This window comes from Scyliorhinus torazame, chromosome 5 (assembly GCF_047496885.1).
Source record: "Scyliorhinus torazame isolate Kashiwa2021f chromosome 5, sScyTor2.1, whole genome shotgun sequence".
In the NCBI taxonomy this organism is placed as follows: Eukaryota; Metazoa; Chordata; class Chondrichthyes; order Carcharhiniformes; family Scyliorhinidae; genus Scyliorhinus; species Scyliorhinus torazame.
Window position 1 is genome coordinate 123,340,713 of NC_092711.1, and position 6,000 is coordinate 123,346,712.

At 45.4% G+C, this 6,000-nt stretch overlaps 2 non-coding genes across 2 annotated transcripts; both read left to right on the forward strand.

Annotated features, from left to right (window-relative positions):
• The first annotated feature begins 1,047 nt into the window (after nt 1-1,047).
• trnav-cac (transfer RNA valine (anticodon CAC)) lies at nt 1,048-1,120 on the forward strand. The gene has a single exon. It is a non-coding gene; the product is annotated as a tRNA-Val (tRNA).
• A 4,126-nt stretch (nt 1,121-5,246) lies between these two features.
• trnav-cac (transfer RNA valine (anticodon CAC)) lies at nt 5,247-5,319 on the forward strand. The gene has a single exon. It is a non-coding gene; the product is annotated as a tRNA-Val (tRNA).
• The last annotated feature ends 681 nt before the right edge of the window (nt 5,320-6,000 follow it).

Genomic DNA, 6,000 nt, shown 5'->3' on the forward strand with positions numbered 1-6,000 from the left:
TCATGCATTTACAAATGCAGATAAACATACTTATTCACCATCTCAAACATGTCTAAATAAACGACAAATGCAACTTACTGCGGATGCTTCATTCTGAAACAAAAACAGAACATACTGGACACTCTCAGCAGGACTGACAGCCTCTGTGGAGCGAGATGGCAGCGGTCGTTCCGGGCCTGGGTGACTCTTTGTCAAAGCTGGAGAACTGGAAATGGGGTCAGATTCAGACTAATGTGGATGGGGCGGGGTTGGCGTGCCCTATTGGGCCTCGATAGAGTGGTCAGCAATAGGTGGAAAATGACGAAAATGTCTCGGACAGAAAGAAAAAGGGAATGTAAATGAGGCTAATCAAGGCTAACAAAGGTGCTGATAGTGGCGCCTCAAGAGATCAGAATGTGTTAATAGCAGAACAAAGTAAGCAGTGTGTCAGCGAACAATTGGCGACAGGGTTGCTCAAGTAGGATGGTATGGGCTGGGGGGAGGGGGGCAATGCTGAGGGTAAAACATACCAATGGAAGGAATGAAAATAACTTGATGGAAATAAACAGATGGTGGAGGTAGAAGAGAGATTACACAGTCTGATGTTGTTGAACTGAATAAAATGAAACATACAGAGAGCTGCCTGAATCAACTGGAATTAGTCAATAGAGGTAAGTGAATGTCATACCCCTAGACCAACGAGCCCCGGGAACGTAACAGAAGCACGCTGTTATTGCCATCGAAAGTCGATCTAACATCTGCGGAAAATACTGGAACAACTCAGCGAGTCAGGCGGGATTTGTCGACAGGACAACAAAGCTCGTCTTTCACCATCACCTTTCATTTAAACCGGGGCGGGTTAGAAATGTCGGACGTTTTAACCAAGTCAAATCCCGGTGGGAGCAAACAGAACAACAGGAAAGCGCTCTGACAGGGTGCAAGTCAGGAGAGATTAAATGAGAAAAGGCAGTCGTCTTGTAATAAGTGGCCTAGCCTCTCAGCCTCACCATGCGAATCTGCAGCAGCACAGTGAGGTTGCACATTGTACACGTCCGTGGATTGCCAGCTGTTTCTGTAGTGTAGTGGTTATCACATTCGCCTCACACGCGAAAAGTCCCCGGTTCGAAACCGGGCAGAAACATCTCGTACTACCAGGTTAGTCTGTTGCTGACTATTGCCGCAATCTCATAACTGGTCTTCATCACCGAAGAATAGCAAAATGCATGCACCCGTATGGTTGTGGTTATTTTCGAAAGCCCTGCCTTCTCAATTTAACTTCCACTTCAAGCAAAACATAACTCATCTTCAGGTCTGTAAATTTCGATTCCTGATTGTTTTCTAAGTTGAGACATCGGTTTTAAAGAAACGGCTGTCTTCTTGTCATAAGTGACATGGCCTCTCAGACGAACCATGAGAAGCTGCAGCAACACAGTGAGGTTGAACATTGCATAAGTCCATTGATTACTGCACCGCCAGCGGTTTCTGTAGTGTAGTGGTTAGCACATTCCCCTAACATGCGAAAGGTCCCCGGGGCCATACCGGGTAGAAACATCAAGTGCTTCTCATGTTGTGTGAGGAATGTTTGCACAAAGTACTTTTGTTCCCCCATCTCGTATGTTCGAGGATTATGAGGTTTAGTCTCTCATGAGCCACTAAAATAAATTCCACATTAAGTCACAAGCACTGAATTATCGACAGGCAAAGAGAAGAAAAGGACCTTCCTATTTTGGATATTCGGAGCTAGTTCATCCACAACAGAATTTCATGCATTTACAAATGCAGATAAACATACTTATTCACCATCTCAAACATGTCTAAATAAACGACAAATGCAACTTACTGCGGATGCTTCATTCTGAAACAAAAACAGAACATACTGGACACTCTCAGCAGGACTGACAGCCTCTGTGGAGCGAGATGGCAGCGGTCGTTCCGGGCCTGGGTGACTCTTTGTCAAAGCTGGAGAACTGGAAATGGGGTCAGATTCAGACTAATGTGGATGGGGCGGGGTTGGCGTGCCCTATTGGGCCTCGATAGAGTGGTCAGCAATAGGTGGAAAATGACGAAAATGTCTCGGACAGAAAGAAAAAGGGAATGTAAATGAGGCTAATCAAGGCTAACAAAGGTGCTGATAGTGGCGCCTCAAGAGATCAGAATGTGTTAATAGCAGAACAAAGTAAGCAGTGTGTCAGCGAACAATTGGCGACAGGGTTGCTCAAGTAGGATGGTATGGGCTGGGGGGAGGGGGGCAATGCTGAGGGTAAAACATACCAATGGAAGGAATGAAAATAACTTGATGGAAATAAACAGATGGTGGAGGTAGAAGAGAGATTACACAGTCTGATGTTGTTGAACTGAATAAAATGAAACATACAGAGAGCTGCCTGAATCAACTGGAATTAGTCAATAGAGGTAAGTGAATGTCATACCCCTAGACCAACGAGCCCCGGGAACGTAACAGAAGCACGCTGTTATTGCCATCGAAAGTCGATCTAACATCTGCGGAAAATACTGGAACAACTCAGCGAGTCAGGCGGGATTTGTCGACAGGACAACAAAGCTCGTCTTTCACCATCACCTTTCATTTAAACCGGGGCGGGTTAGAAATGTCGGACGTTTTAACCAAGTCAAATCCTGGTGGGAGCAAACAGAACAACAGGAAAGCGCTCTGACAGGGTGCAAGTCAGGAGAGATTAAATGAGAAAAGGCCTAGGGTTCCCTGGCCACAGAGAGAGGTGAGCATCGAATGAGAGGATAATTACACCACAGTATGAGGCCATTCTAGCCGCTGTGTCTGTGCCAGCTCTCAACAACTACCGCCCGGATACAAAGAAGAAGTGGAAACAAGATTCAAACCCAAATCTGCGATGGAAGTACACACAGAATGGGGGCAGCATTTGCAGTGTGAGACTGTTGCACACACTATGAGTGTGCAAGCTGTATTGAGCCCAGTGGAAAGATGCGCTGCTGTTCCTCGAGTGTTTGTTGAGCTTCTTTGGAACATTTCAGGAGGCCGAGGTCCGGGAGGTCAGCGTTAAGATGCAGCTCTCCAGTCAGTTCAATTCTCCACTTTGGTTCTGTGGATTAGATGGGTCACGTCCCTGTGAAGGTAACGCAGATCATGTTAAGTTCGATCTAATTTCTACATCTTGTGGTTTTATATGTTGAAACATCTGTTTTTGAAAGAAACAGCAGTCGTCTTGTAATAAGTGGCCTGGCCTCTCAGCCTCACCATGCGAATCTGCAGCAACACAGTGAGGTTGCACATTGTACACGTCCGTTGATTGCCAGCTGTTTCTGTAGTGTAGTGGTTATCACATTCGCCTAACACGCGAAAAGTTCGAAACCGAGCAGAAACTTCTCGTACTTCCAGTTTAGTCTGTTGCTGACTATTGCCGCAATCTCGTAACTGGTCTTCATCAACGAGGAATAGCAAAATGCATGCACCCGTATGGTTGTGGTTATTTTCGAAAGCCCTGCCTTCTCAATTTAACTTCCACTTCAAGCATAACTTATCTTCAGGTCTGTAAAGTTCGATTCCTGATTGTTTTATAAGTTGAGACATCGGTTTTAAAGAAACGGCTGTCTTCTTGTAATAAGTGACATGGCCTCTCAGACGAACCATGAGAATCTGCAGCAACACAGTGAGGTTGAACACTGCGCAAGTCCATTGATTACTGCACCGCCAGCGGTTTCTGTAGTGTAGTGGTTAGCACATTCCCCTAACATGCGAAAGGTCCCCGAGGCCATACCGGGTAGAAACATCAAGTGCTTCTCATGTTGTGTGAGGAATGTTTGCACAAAGTACTTTTGTTCCCCCATCTCGTATGTTCGAGGATTATGAGGTTTAGTCTCTCATGAGCCACTAAAATAAATTCCACATTAAGTCACAAGCACTGAATTTTCGACAGGCAATGAGAAGAAAAGGACCTTCTTATTTTGGATATTCGGAGCTAGTTCATCCACAACAGAATTTCATGCATTTACAAATGCAGATAAACATACTTATTCACCATCTCAAACATGTCTAAATGAACGACAAATGCAACTTACTGCGGATGCTTCATTCTGAAACAAAAACAGAACATACTGGACAATCTCAGCAGGACTGACAGCCTCTGTGGAGCGAGATGGCAGCGGTCGTTCCGGGCCTGGGTGACTCTTTGTCAAAGCTGGAGAACTGGAAATGGGGTCAGATTCAGACTAATGTGGATGGGGCGGGGTTGGCGTGCCCGATTGGGCCTCGATAGAGTGGTCAGCAATAGGTGGAAAATGACGAAAATGTCTCAGACAGAAAGAAAAAGGGAATGTAAATGAGGCTAATCAAGGCTAACAAAGGTGCTGATAGTGGCGCCTCAAGAGATCAGAATGTGTTAATAGCAGAACAAAGTAAGCAGTGTGTCAGCGAACAATTGGCCACAGGGATCAGATTGCTCAAGTAGGATGGTATGGGCTGGGTGGAGGGGGGCAATGCTGAGGGTAAAACATACCAATGGAAGGAATGAAAATAACTTGATGGAAATAAACAGATGGTGGAGGGAGAAGAGAGATTACACAGTCTGATGTTGTTGAACTGAATAAAATGAAACATACAGAGAGCTGCCTGAATCTACTGGAATAAGTCAATAGAGGTAAGTGAATGTCCACACATAGACAAGCTTTTAGACAATGTCGCGATTGTCTCGCGAACCTATTGGTTCCCTGCTGTGTGAGCTCAGCTTCTCAAAGCAAACCCAATGTGAATGAATCCCGCCGAATGAGCCGCATAGAAATGAAGAAAACATATCGCCAGACCAACAGAAAACGTTATCAAAGGGCTCGCCCGGGATTTGAACCCGGGACCTCCCGCAAGTTTCGCAATCGAGACACCCAAAGCGAGAATCATACTCCTAGACCAACGAGCCGCGGAACTGGCACAGAAGCACGCTGTTATAGCCATCGAAAGTTGATCCAACATCTGCGGAAGATACTGGAACAACTCAGCGAGTCAGGCGGGATTTGTCGACAGGACAACAAAGCTCGTCTTTCACCATCACCTTTCATTAAAACCGGGACGGGTTAGAAATGTCGGACGTTTTAACCAAGTCAAATCCCGGTGGGAGCAAACAGAACAACAGGAAAGCGCTCTGACAGGGTGCAAGTCAGGAGAGATTAAATGAGAAAAGGCAGTCGTCTTGTAATAAGTGGCCTAGCCTCTCAGCCTCACCATGCGAATCTGCAGCAGCACAGTGAGGTTGCACATTGTACACGTCCGTGGATTGCCAGCTGTTTCTGTAGTGTAGTGGTTATCACATTCGCCTCACACGCGAAAGGTCCCCGGTTCGAAACCGGGCAGAAACATCTCGGGCTACCAGGTTGTTCTGTTGCTGACTTTTGCCGCAATATCATAACTGGTCTTCATCACTGAAAAATAGCAAAATGCATGCACCCGTAAGGTTGTGGTTATTTTCGAAAGCCCTGCCTTCTCAATTTAACTTCCACTTCAAGCAAAACATAACTTATCTTCAGGTCTGTAAATTTCGATTCCTGATTGTTTTCTAAGTTGAGACATCGGTTTTAAAGAAACGGCTGTCTTCTTGTCATAAGTGACATGGCCTCTCAGACGAACCATGAGAAGCTGCAGCAACACAGTGAGGTTGAACATTGCATAAGTCCATTGATTACTGCACCGCCAGCGGTTTCTGTAGTGTAGTGGTTAGCACATTCCCCTAACATGCGAAAGGTCCCCGGGGCCATACCGGGTAGAAACATCAAGTGCTTCTCATGTTGTGTGAGGAATGTTTGCACAAAGTACTTTTGTTCCCCCATCTCGTATGTTCGAGGATTATGAGGTTTAGTCTCTCATGAGCCACTAAAATAAATTCCACATTAAGTCACAAGCACTGAATTATCGACAGGCAAAGAGAAGGAAAGGACCTTCCTATTTTGGATATTCGGAGCTAGTTCATCCACAACAGAATTTCATGCATTTACAAATGCAGATAAACATACTTATTCACCATCTCAAACATGTCTAAATAA